Source organism: Oncorhynchus clarkii, chromosome 27, assembly GCF_045791955.1.
Source record: "Oncorhynchus clarkii lewisi isolate Uvic-CL-2024 chromosome 27, UVic_Ocla_1.0, whole genome shotgun sequence".
NCBI lineage: Eukaryota > Metazoa > Chordata > Actinopteri > Salmoniformes > Salmonidae > Oncorhynchus > Oncorhynchus clarkii.
In genome coordinates, this window is record NC_092173.1 from 33799535 (window position 1) to 33812644 (window position 13110).

General features: G+C 43.3%; 2 pseudogenes; one reads left to right on the forward strand and one right to left on the reverse strand.

Moving 5' to 3' along the window:
* The first annotated feature begins 35 nt into the window (after nt 1–35).
* On the forward strand, nt 36–3457 carry LOC139385523 (olfactory receptor 51I1-like; annotated as a pseudogene).
* Nucleotides 3458–6060: 2603 nt separating this feature from the next.
* Nucleotides 6061–7017, reverse strand: LOC139385769 (olfactory receptor 51F2-like; annotated as a pseudogene).
* Nucleotides 7018–13110: the final 6093 nt, after the last annotated feature.

A 13110-nucleotide genomic window follows, 5' to 3' on the forward strand; every position in this document is an offset into this window, starting at 1 on the left:
ATGTTCTCTCTTCCAGACACACAGCGTCCCCTCACATGGGTTTTTCTGTGCTCCTTTACAATGGAATGGAATCATCAGATGATGGATTCTATATTACAGCCTTCCACACACTGGGCAATGAGAACTACCTCATCTTAGCTCTATCTATAATATACTGTACATCATCAATCTAACGGGTAACTTTGCTCTGTTAGCAGTCTTCATTATAAACACAAGCCTACCAAATCCCAAAGATGTTGCAGTGTGGAATTTAACAATAGTAGACATCTCTTTGAACACTTATCATCCCCCAGATGGTGCCTGTATTTGTGTTCAATCTGAACTATGTCTCCATTGGGACGTGTTTTTCTCAGATGTTCTTCACTAATTTTTTGGGTGATATTGATTCCTTTTTCCTGGCTCTCCTAGCGTACGACCGTGTGATAGCCATCTGTTTCCCTCTGCGTTACCTCACCATCAACACCAACCTGAGGTTGCTGCTAATCCTGGTAGGGATCTGGACCCTGGCCTTCCTTTTGGAGGTCTCCCCTGTCACCCTGGCCTCTAGTCTGCCTTACTGTGCCTCCAGGATGGTGCATAGCTCTTGCTGTGAACACAGCCCTGTATACAGACTGGCCAGCTTCAACAGGAAACTAGCGACAGCTAAGTCTCTGGTTGTCCTGTTAGGCCCGCGGTCCTTCATTATCTTCACCTATGCTGTGGTGGTGGTTCAGCAAAATGCTTATGTGTTATGTGTTTATCGCCACACCTTTTATACCTGATATAAACTGTATGATCCCAAAGTGTAGATAATTTGCCTCAAGTGTTTATATGTTGTTCTGTAATTTAGCCATTTAGCAGTCAATCTATGCAGAAAAAATGGGTTAAGTGCCGTGCTCAAGGGCACATCGACAGATCTTTCACCTGGTCGACTCGGGGATTCAACCCAGCAACCCAACCCAACCTTTCAGTTACTGGCCCAACATTCTTAACCACTGGGCTACCTGCCGCACATCTGAGTTACCCCGTTGTAGGTACATGTGAATGATGCAGTAAAGAAAAGAGTGTATATCATGTCACAGTGCACAATTTCCTTCTTATTTTTACTGGATATGTTAATTTTACTGTTGATATTATCAATCAAACTGGGGACCCCGGTCAGAGACGATGTCCAGAGGAAGTCTGTGACGGCGGAAAAGATGCTGAATGACAAGCTGAGCAATCTCACGGGCAGATGGAAGCTTAGGCAGCGGAATGAAAAGTGCCACTGTAACGAATCTCTTCGTCGTCTGAGGAGGAGTAGGAAGGATCGGACCAATATGCAGCGTGGTAAGTGTCCATGTTCATTTATTATACACAAAAAAACAAAATAACAAAAAAACAAAATAACAAAGCGAATGGAAGAAACAAAACAGTTCTGTAAGGTGACAAACTAAACAGAAAACAACTACCCACAAATCATAGCGGGAACACAGCTGACAGCTGCCTCTGATTGGGAACCATACCAGGCCAAAAGCAGAAATACAAAACCTAGAACAAAAACATAGAATGCCCACCCCAACTCACGCCCTGACCAAACTAAAACAGAGACATAAAAAAGGAACTAAGGTCAGGACGTGACAGCCACCTTGGGAAAACGGTCCACAATGACTAGGATGTTAGTGTGGCCTGCTGAGGATGGAAGACCTGTGATGAAATCCATAGAGAGATGAGACCAGGGTCGAGAAGGTGTTGACAGCGGATGAAGAAGCCCCAGAGGCTGCTGACGGGGAGTTTTGTTCGGGGCATGTCGGACAAGCAGCCACAAAGGTACGAGTGTCCACCTCCGCTGAGGGCCACCAAAACCTCCTCAGAAACTCTAGAATTCTGAGCCCTCCCGGATGAGAGGTGAGACGTACCTTGGAAGAAGTACCTTGGACAGTGCCCCAAGAGGGACAAAAAGTCTGTTTGGTGGACAGCCGTCTGGAACTGCCTCCCTACCTTGCGCCTCCCTCACTACAGTCTCTATACCCCAGGACACCGGCGCGAGGATGAGCGACCTGAAAATTATGGATCCAAGTGGCCGATCCTCACTGGAGCTGGGGAACTGGCGAGAAAGAGCATCCGGCTTCACGTTCTTAAACCCAGGAAGGTAAGATAACGTGAATCTGAACCGAGTGAAGAAGAGAGCCCAACGAGCCTGTCAGGGACTGAGGCGTTTAGCCTCCTGGATGTAAGCCAGGTTCTTGTGGTAAGTCCAAACCGTAAAGGGATGTTCTAAACCCTCCAACCAGGGCCGCCACTCCTCAAAAGCCAGTTTGACCGCAAGAAGCTCCCGATTTCCTTGGGGAGTGTTGTTACCGCTGGAGGGCACCTCACTGTGTCTGCCACCCTGCCATCCTCACTGTGTCTGTCACCCTGCCATCCTCACTGTGTCTGTCACCCTGCCATCCTCACTGTGTCTGCCATCCTCACTGTGTCTGCCATCCTGCCATCCTCACTGTTTCTGTCATCCTGCCATCCTCACTGTGTCTGTCATCCTGCCATCCTCCCTGTGTCTGCCATCCTGCCATCCTCACTGTGTCTGCCATCCTCACTGTGTCTGTCACCCTGCCATCCTCACTGTGTCTGTCACCCTGCCATCCCCACTGTGTCTGTCACCCTGCCATCCCCACTGTGTCTGTCACCCTGCCATCCCCACTGTGTCTGTCACCCTGCCATCCCCACTGTGTCTGTCACCCTGCCATCCCCACTGTGTCTGTCACCCTGCCATCCTCACTGTGTCTGTCACCCTGCCATCCTCACTGTGTCTGTCATCCTGCCATCCTCACTGTGTCTGTCATCCTGCCATCCTCACTATGTCTGTCATCCTCACTGTGTCTGTCATCCTGCCATCCTCACTGTGTCTCCCATCCTGCCATCCTCACTGTGTCTCCCATCCTGCCATCCTCACTGTGTCTGCCATCCTCACTGTGTCTGCCATCCTCACTGTGTCTGCCATCCTCACTGTGTCTGCCATCCTCACTGTGTCTGCCACCCTGCCATCCTCACTGTGTGTCACCCTGCCATCCTCACTGTCTGCCTCCCTGCCATCCTCACTGTGTCTGCCTCCCTGCCATCCTCACTGTGTCTGCCTCCCTGCCATCCTCACTGTGTCTGCCACCCTGCCATCCTCACTGTGTCTGCCATCCTCACTGTGTCTGCCATCCTCACTGTGTCTGCCATCCTCACTGTGTCTGCCATCCTCACTGTGTCTGCCATCCTCACTGTGTCTGTCACCCTGCCATCCTCACTGTGTCTGTCACCCTGCCATCCTCACTGTGTCTGTCACCCTGCCATCCTCACTGTGTCTGTCACCCTGCCATCCTCACTGTGTCTGCCATCCTCACTGTGGCTGCCATCCATGCTCAACCCTATCAACTACAGCCTAAAGACAGAGGAGCTGCGAGAGAAAATCATCAAACTGTATGTAAAGACAAAAGCTACTCCTCACAAATGAGACCTTACATGAAGTTACTGATCTTATGTTTTCAGATCTTTAGTTTGGGTTCAATTCTGCAGCAAGAACTTAAGATATGTTTCCAAGGCAACCTTCCCCTTTGTATCTACTTAATTTAAATATTTTTCTCTTGATACTGTTTAATACACACTAACTCTAAGGTATTTGCAACAAAGCTATTTATGTCAATTCTGCTGAACACAGTATTTGAAGGTAATATATGTAACATATCGTAAATAAAATGCAATCTTCTAATTTCAAATATTTTCTTGTTTTCTAGTTTCCAGTTTACCCTGATTTAATTCTTATCGGTTTCACCTGTGTTTGATTACCCTCTTAGTTCACCTGGTTGCCTTGTAATTTAGGTTCCTCTGTTTGTCTGCATCTTTGCTTGGGCTCATGTTTGTTTAGTGTACTTGTGTGTTATTGCTTTGTTTTCTATAAAGAACTTAGTAAAAGTTCTGGACTTACCCTTACCTCTGCTTGCTGTGTTTCTCTGTGCCTGGGTCCGAGTACGTACTAGCATTACTGTCACACCCTTCCTTCCTAGGTAACCTGCACTTGGTGCAGTCCTCAGACCTCCTGGCTGCCATCCTCACTGTGTCTTTCATCCTGTTTTTTATGCCACAGCTGTAATTTTGGGGTGTTTATATATAACATGAATTATTGGATGGATTAATGCTGCAACCATCATAAAGCTACTGTATTAACAGAAAGGTACTGTACAACATGTTGAGGTAAAATCATTCTGATAACTGACAGTGTGATAACTGACAGTGCAGGGCATGATAAGTGAGTACAGGTATGTCACATAGTGATCACATACATTAATGGTATAAAGAGTCAAGTTTAAATGCAAAGTATGTAGATATACAGTATTTATGTTGAAAGAGTTAAACTCTAATTCAATTAAATAGCATATATTAATTAGTTCCACTAGATGACACTAAAACATATTCACTGGCAGATCCATAGTGTCGGGCTCTTTTCACAGGTAAAATTGTTTTTATAATACTTTTCATGAATAAGGATTAATAGATTATTTATAAACCTTTAATAAAAATGTATAATCATTGTAAGCATTTTTGTGAACAATTCTATATTTATTTTTTATTTATTCAGTTTAAGGTAACATACAAGCAGTACGTACAAGCAGTACGCAGAGGGACAAATATCTAAATTAAAGAGACAAAACGAGGCATAAATCTATTTAAGGATCTAAAAAAAAGAATGTTGCAGTTCTTGTATTGTGGTGAATAAACATAACTATTACAAGGAGCAGTGTAGTTACGCTATTATAAGGAGCAATGTAGTTACACGTTTGGGACATAGCATATTGGAAGGATCTTATTTAGGATTTTTCCTAAAATGTCAAAGACATGCTTCCAAAGAGATCCACAGTTAAACAGCACCAAAACATTTGCAGAAAGTTTCCTATTTCAGAACAAGAGCATTTGGAAACATTGATCATTATCTACAAGCTATATTTTAAATCTACTCTCAGGAGTGAAATAGGTCCAGCTGATGGGAAAGGTTTTGAGATGAAGAAATGTTGTTCCATACCATGGGCCAGTCCCATTTGAGACCAAGGTTCTCTAGGTCTCTTTCCCACCTCTTTATGATAGGGAGGGTGTTGACTTTATGTGAGGATAATTTATTATAAATGAAGGATACAAGGCCAGTTATTCTGGTAGACAAGATCAAACTGCAATAAGGTGGGAGCCTGGAAAGGCCTCCCATTGTACACCATATGTTTTCAGAGCTGTACATTCAAAACATACATTATCATACATTACCATACATCCAAACATACATTATCATACATCCTACCCATACATTATCATACATCCAAACATACATTATCATACATCCTACCCATACATTATCATACATCCAAACATACATTATCATACATCCTACCCATACATTATCATACATCCAAACATACATTATCATACATCCTACCCATACATTATCATACATCCAAACATACATTATCATACATCCTACCCATACATTATCATACATCCAAACATACATTATCATACATCCTACCCATACATTATCATACATCCAAACATACATTATCATACATCCTACCCATACATTACCATACATCCTACCCATACATTATCAGCTTCTGATTAACTCATTTATTTTGGTTACATAACATGCAACTCTTGTCACGCCTGCTCCTTCTCTTCCCCCCTGGCGCTCGAGGGCACCAGGTTGCCCTGCATCACGCACTCCTGCCACCATTTACGCACACCTGCATTCCCTCGTCACGCGCATCTGCAATATTGGATTCACCTGGACTCACTCAATCACCTGTTTATTACCTTCCCAATATTTGTCAGTTCCCCTGCTCTGTTCCCTGCTGCTGCACGGTTTGTCATCGGTCTTTGTGTTTCCCAGTTCTGATGCTGTTCCTATCCCTTTGCATGTCCGTTCCTATTTAAATGTCAACTCCCCGTACCTGCTTCTCTTCTCTAGCGTCATTCCTTACAACTCTGTTATGACAGTGATGAATGCTAACATGTACAATTACCACTACAGATATGAGTGAATAGCATCACATACAAATGTACAGTACCAGCACCTGATCAATTTACTGGTATTATGCTAGAGGTGTTTTGTTTGACCATTTTCTTCAAAAACCCTCTGATTTCCTCAGTATTCAAAACATAAATGACTGGATTGAGCATGGGAGGGATAGCTGAAGCAAGAGAAACAGATAATCCTTGCATTGGGGTGAAGAGAGAAGGTCACTGCAGCAATGTAGGAGGATATAAATGGAAGTAAGAAAAGTGCTACTCTGAGAAGGTGTGATATACAAGTCTTCAGAGCCTTCACACAGCCTTCCCAGGTAGTAATTCTAAACAGGGCAAGTAAAATGCACACATAAGACAGGAGTATGAAAACGAACGGTACATGAAGGACTAGTACTGTATTCACTTTTGCCATGATGGAATTGACAGAATTGTCGTTTCAGGCTATTCTGTACAAAGGCCCATGATCACAGAAATAACTGTCAATAACTATGGTTTTACAGTAAGACAGTCAAGTGATCAGGACCGTGTTTGTACCAACAATGACCACATCGACAAGCCACATCCCTGTAATCATGACAGACATGCTAGTGTTAGTGAGCAGAGTGTGGTATCTCAGAGGCAAGCACATGGCAACAAACCTATCACATGCCAGAACAACAAGGGTCAGGAAGAACACAAAAAAAACATAATGGACAGACATGCTTCATAGCTGATGTATTGTGAATCAAAAATAAATGTCTTAATCAGGTTAGGAATTAGTGCATTTCTCTCACCTAAGTCAGATACTGCTAAGTTTAAAATGCCAATATACTTTGGGATGTGAAGATGGCGTTGAGTGAATATTATGAACATTACAATGGAGTTCCCACAAACAGCAACTACATAGGCAAAGCACAAGAACATATAGTACAATTTGTCATGAGGAATATCATGGAAGCCATTGATGAAGAAATACTGAGGACGCACAAAAGAGCTGTTTTGTTTGATGATGGTTATCATGGAGCTCATTGCAGCGCAGGTCATAAGGTATGGTTTGCATCAATCTGTCATTTAAAATTACATACATTAACAATTGCATTAAGAAGTGCAGTAGGCCTACACTCATCTTAATAGTGATTTCACACACGTAACCGTATAATACAATGCAATGTTATGAATTACTTAACTAAATATTAGTCTTGTTCCACGTCTAACATTGAAATACAGGGGCCTTTTGTCTTTACCAGAGTAGCCTAAACATTAAACATTTGATCAAATCACAGTAAAAGTGAATGTATTTGCAGGTGAAGGTCTGTTGTTTGCAGGAGAGCCACTTACTTCTGGTTAAAAGTCTACGCCATGTGCCATTTATACGTAAGTGTCCTTCACTGTAAATGTCTGTCATAGGATATTGAAAACCCCCAGGAGAATGAAGTAATCATATTTGGACTGGCACTGGAGCTGTACAGCATATCAACTACAGCAAGGTTGCAAATCAGAAGATACATTGGCTTGTGCAAACGCTTATCATGAAGGATAAAACATATATTTGCCACATTAGAAAGCATGACTAGGAGATAAATACACAGGATTACAATCCCTACTGTCAGAGGTCTTTCAATTTATTTGGCATAAAAAGTTAGATTGCTTGCTTAACCCACCGATTCTCTAATATTATGAGTGAGATATCTCATGTGGGAGTTTGCTATTCTCTCTGAAGTAACTATCAATAGTATCTATTGGAGACAGAAGAGTAAAGTGGCGAGTGGCAAATTACAGTGCCTTGCGAAAGTATTCGGCCCCCTTGAACTTTGCGACCTTTTGCCACATTTCAGGATTCAAACATAAAAATATAAAACTGTATTTTTTTGGTGAAAAATCAACAACAAGTGGGACACAATCATGAAGTGGAACGACATTTATTGGATATTTCAAACTTTTTTAACAAATCAAAAACTGAAAAATTGGGCGTGCAAAATTATTCAGCCCCCTTAAGTTAATACTTTGTAGCGCCACCTTTTGCTGCGATTACAGCTGTAAGTCGCTTGGGGTATGTCTCTATCAGTTTTGTCGATATCTCATGTGGGGATGTGGCCAACTCCTGTATCGCAAAAATGCTGTCTGAAGCCAGGGAAGTTCCAACATCAGCAAACTTCAGAGGTCCCGAAACTAAGGGAGTATGCACAGAAAAAGGTGCATAGACAACACAAAGCGGGAAAAACCTCACAGAAAGTGAGGGGAAGCATACAATCTCAGTTTAATGAGATATTCCCCAAAAACAGTGACCAAGAGGTCAACTACTCCGTAGGAAAGGGCCCTTCCAAGCCACTCTGATGGCTATTACCCTCACCATTATAAATCAATATAATGGTCCCATTGAATATAGAAGGGCCCTTACGAGGGTGGTTGCCCAACGAGCGTAGAGCAGGACACCCTTGCCCAAGCTCTCCTACAATCCAAGTAGATGCTAACCACATGTACGGGACAACAATGGGGACTCCTTTCTAGGAAAGGCGACAGGTGAAAAGCCATAGGCTCCAAGGTGCGACAATGGGAAAATTACTTTGTTCTCTTGGGTAAAGACCCTGCATGTAGAGAGCTGCCAGTACTGGTCGTAAGCAGGGTTGTAACTGCTGACCGGAAAATAACTGGTCATCAAGGGGCTCAAAGATGTGGAGGGAAAGCATTCGGCATCACCCACTTCTCATGGGTGTGTAAGCTCTTCCACCCCGTAAGATGGGAAGATAGAGCAGGCAGTGGCCGGCTTGCGTGAACCAATTTTAGTAAAAAAAACCTGATGAGGAAAAGCCAAAGCTTTGTGGATAGCTGGCTGAGGCTCCGACGCCTGTGAGGGCGTTGCCCCTCCCCCTTTCCCTAATATCCAGAAAGTAAACTAAGGAAACAGTGTACCTAATCAGATGTACAACTGAATGCATTCAACTGAAATATGTCTTCCGCATTTATCCCAACCCCTTTGAATCTGAGAGGTGGGGGGGCTGCCTTAATCGACTTCCACGTCATCGGCTCCCGGGGAACAGTGGGTTAACTGCCTTGCTCAAGGGCAGAACAACAGATTTTTACCTTGTCAGCTCTGATATTCAAGCCAGCAACCTTTCAGTTACTGGCCCAACGCTCCTACCCGCCTGGCTACCTGCCGAGATCCAGAAAGTAAACAAAAAAAAAGTTAAGTAAACTGCTCAATGGAGAGTGTTCTAAATAACAGAGCCAAGTTGTCTTAGCCAAGTAGAGAAAAAAACACCCCTCAGAATCCTAAAAAGGGCTAAGAGGGTTGGCCAGTGGAACCTGTACTCCCGTAGAACGGTGGAGCGGTATGGTTAGGGTTCCCCTGCCTGTCATACAGAGTAGCATTGCCCTATTGTGGGAAAACTGGAGTGGCACATACCGGGGATAGAGCCTAAGGGAGGCACTCGGGGAGGAACCAAAAGTGTCTCTCCTCCATTTCCTCATATGAACATGGTCACAAAAGTGAGCTGCTGCACAGAGAATAGGGTTTCGTCTTAACACAGCTCTGCATACCTACTGCTGCGAAACTAGGAGAGGGGAAAGAGTAGCAACCGTTAAACCCAAAGAGAGAGGGTATGGCCCTGCACACTATCCTCCTCCGCTGCCAGGGCTGCACCCTAGGATGGCTGACCCTTCTTACCTCCTTTAGGGGGGACAGAGGGGCAGATCCTTGCTGCGGCTGCATCGTAAGACAACTTCCTTGCTCATGTCACACTTCTGTGGCGGGGACAGTGGGCCCAAACAACTCTTTGGGTGTCACTGGGGCATCCAGAAGGTCCATCTTTTCTCTGTATGTTAAGCTGGATAAGCTCAGACCTTTCTCCCACTACTGCTAGGCTCAAGGCTAGACCACAGCCTTGGATGGCACTACGGGAGTCACGGAGGTTCAGGTCCGTAATCTCCTAAACATCTGAGTCTAGTCTAGTTGCTTCTCCACTTCCTCCAGTAACTCAGCCTGATATGCCAACAAAAAAAGGGAACTTAGAGGGCTCTAATTGCTTGGGCTGAGGCCTTGTACGTTTTCTTAAAAACAGAGGCAGTAAAGTTCTCCGCCTTCCCAGGGAGTGAGGCGCTGGTGTCGTTAATAACACGATGTGAGGGGCTGAGGTTGTGAGCCAGTGTCACGAATCCCGCCGAAGATGGTGCCTCTTCCTGTTCGGGCGGCGCTCGGCGGTTGTTAAAGGAATTCTAAATTCCTCTATTATTTCCCAATCAGAATTCATTACTCTGTCAATGCATTCTATGGGATCGTAAAACCCATATTATTATTATAGGAATGGACAGAGCCCCAGTCTTAAACTCAGGTAACAGCGTTTATTTCAAGAGAGTACTGGGTACATACACATTTTACCACAGGTTATAAACTGAAAATGACGTCAGCGTTTTCTAAATGTTCTATCTCTTTCATGACACCGGTAGAGAGGCCCTATAGTTCTCGAGCCTTCCCTCCTCTCCTAAAGCCAAGGTCAGTCACTGTAAATCAGCATTCTAGACAGTCTGGAGATAGTTAATTCATTTGTACAAAGGAACAGACCGTCATTGTTACTAAACTCCTGACTATATTATATACAATTGGGAATGGGAGCAAGAGAGAAAATTCATATATGTACAGTACATAATAGCATTTGGACTAGTCAGTCCTGATTGAAATGTATACATAATTAGTCATCATTGATAAAAATTCCCTTAACAGCGGTCGTCGTCGCCAGCCTACTAGCTGCCATCGATTCCCTCTTTTGTTTCTGTTAGTTTGGTCTGATTGGTTACACCTGTTTTGAGTTTAGTTTGTGGGCTATTTAAGGGCTCTAGGCCCGCCGGCTTTTGTGCGGGCTTGTTTTCTGTTCATGGTGTTGGATTATTTGTGGATTCTATATTTCCGGACAGTTTAGTCCTGTTTGTTTGGACTGGGTATTTTATGCGCCCTTGTGTTTGGCATGTCCGTTTTCACTGTCTTTGGAATAAAGATCCACGTTCTGAACTACTTGCTCTCTGCGCCTGACCCCTCCACCCACTACTCCTAGAAGCCGTAACAGCCAGTGATGGCTCCACCATGGGAGGGTTGCCAAAGCCGGATTCCTCCATATTGTGCAAGTCCAGGTTTGGCACGCACTTGGCAAGAATCCTGCTAGTGAACATTTTTTCCGACAAGCTCTTAGCTTCCCTGAGGAAAGCTGGTACTGCGGGGAGCAGTTGTTTTATCGGGGCTGTCTGGGGCGGGAGTCTAGCAAATAGCAGCTTGTGTGGACGGTGTACCAAGCTAGCTAGTTAGGAGCCTTGTGGCTAACAGCTAGCAATATTGATCACCATATAATGCTATAGCCATAACACTATAGCGAGGCTTGTTGGTTGTTAGCAAGCTAGCAGTGACCTCAATATCAAATTCCTTATATTTTTAAACAAACCAGACCGCACGATTTTCTTGTTTTTTTTTTATTTACGGATAGTCAGTGGTACACTCCCTCTCACACATAATTTACAAACTAAGCATTTTTGTTTAGTGAGTCCGCCAGATCAGAGGCAGGGGAATGACAGAGATGTTCTCTTTTTCCTATCCTGCTAAGCATTCAAAATGTAACGACTACTTTTGGGTGTCAGGGAAAATGAATGGAGTAAAAAATATGATTTTCTTTAGGAATGTTGTGAAGTATAAGTAAAAGTTGTCAAAAATATAAATAGTAAAGTCAAGTACAGATACCCCAGGAAACAACTTAAGTAGTACTTTAAAGTACTTTTACTTAAGTACTTTACACCACTGCTAGTGAGGTTAGATGCCTTTCAGCAAGCTAGCCAAGTTAGCTTGGGCTCATCGAGTCTCAACTGCTAGCAGTGATGATAGCTACCAACAGAGGCTGAGAATTTGAAAAGGAATTTCTACAGTAAAACAAAAACCTTCCAGTTAGTACTCAACCTCTCAACAGGGTCGGAACACCTACGCTCGGCAATTATATCCTTCATGGTTCCCTTGTGAGCAGTTTAGCAGGCAAACAGATATTCAGCTTATATGAGGAAAACGAGAATAAGCAGAGGGTAGGAAAGTGGTTATTTTTATGGAAATGAGGGTCTCACCTCATTCGCCACTCTGTCTGTTTCCAACAGACGCTTTGATAGGTGCTTCAAGAGAGTAGGCGGTCCTAGCGAACCCCCATGTAACGAATAATTGAATGAGAACCAATCTTAATGAGTGACACTCATTTTACATTGACAACTAACGTACAACTATATGAGTGTGAAACCCAGCAAAAACACTGGTGCTGCAGTCAGCTCCCATGGACAAAATAGGGATGCAACGTTACAATTACATTATTTTCAGATAAACATTGACATGTGACTTCAGGTAACCAAATTACAACCAGATTAAGACATCTTTATCGTGACCACGTCAAGGCGGGATTTTGTTCTTAACTTTGCATGTGATATGGTGGTTATAATCATGACCAGGAAGTTGTTCGCGGGTCAGAAAGAACAGTCCTGCTTTATTTTCAAATGTATGTCTCAAAAGATATCATGCTGACACTATATGCATCAATTCATTCCAAAATAAATAATTAAGCAGCCCCGTGTCATTAAAGTGTCCTGAGATTTCAATTACACATGAGATAATGGAATATTAACTGACTAATGAGTCCTTGAATCAGGATTTACATTTTAGCCAGTCATTCTGGACGATGTTTCTGCTAAATGACTTAGATGTATTGTGATGTATAAAAACAAAACCAAACTGGTCATTTATTGTGAGAAAAACAACACCATTCTCACATGATATTGCAAAAAAACATTATCAGGGAAAATCTAAGACATCACACAATCTATTTGTATTGTCTACTTTGAGTAAACTAAACCCTATGTGCAATTTATTTACTCTTTATAAAGTATACTGCAAAATAAGTGTGCACTGTTGCATCCATCATTCAGTTGTGCTAGTTAGTCTGAAATGTAACCACAGATGTGTTGGCTAGCACTGTAGCACTGCTCAGGTGTTGCACAGCTAATTGAGCTAGGTTAATGATGTGTTGACGATTTTGAGTGTTATCTGAAGAGACAGATGTCGCAATACCATGCATCAGTGTTAGGCCTCCTGACAGAAGGCTGATTCAAACA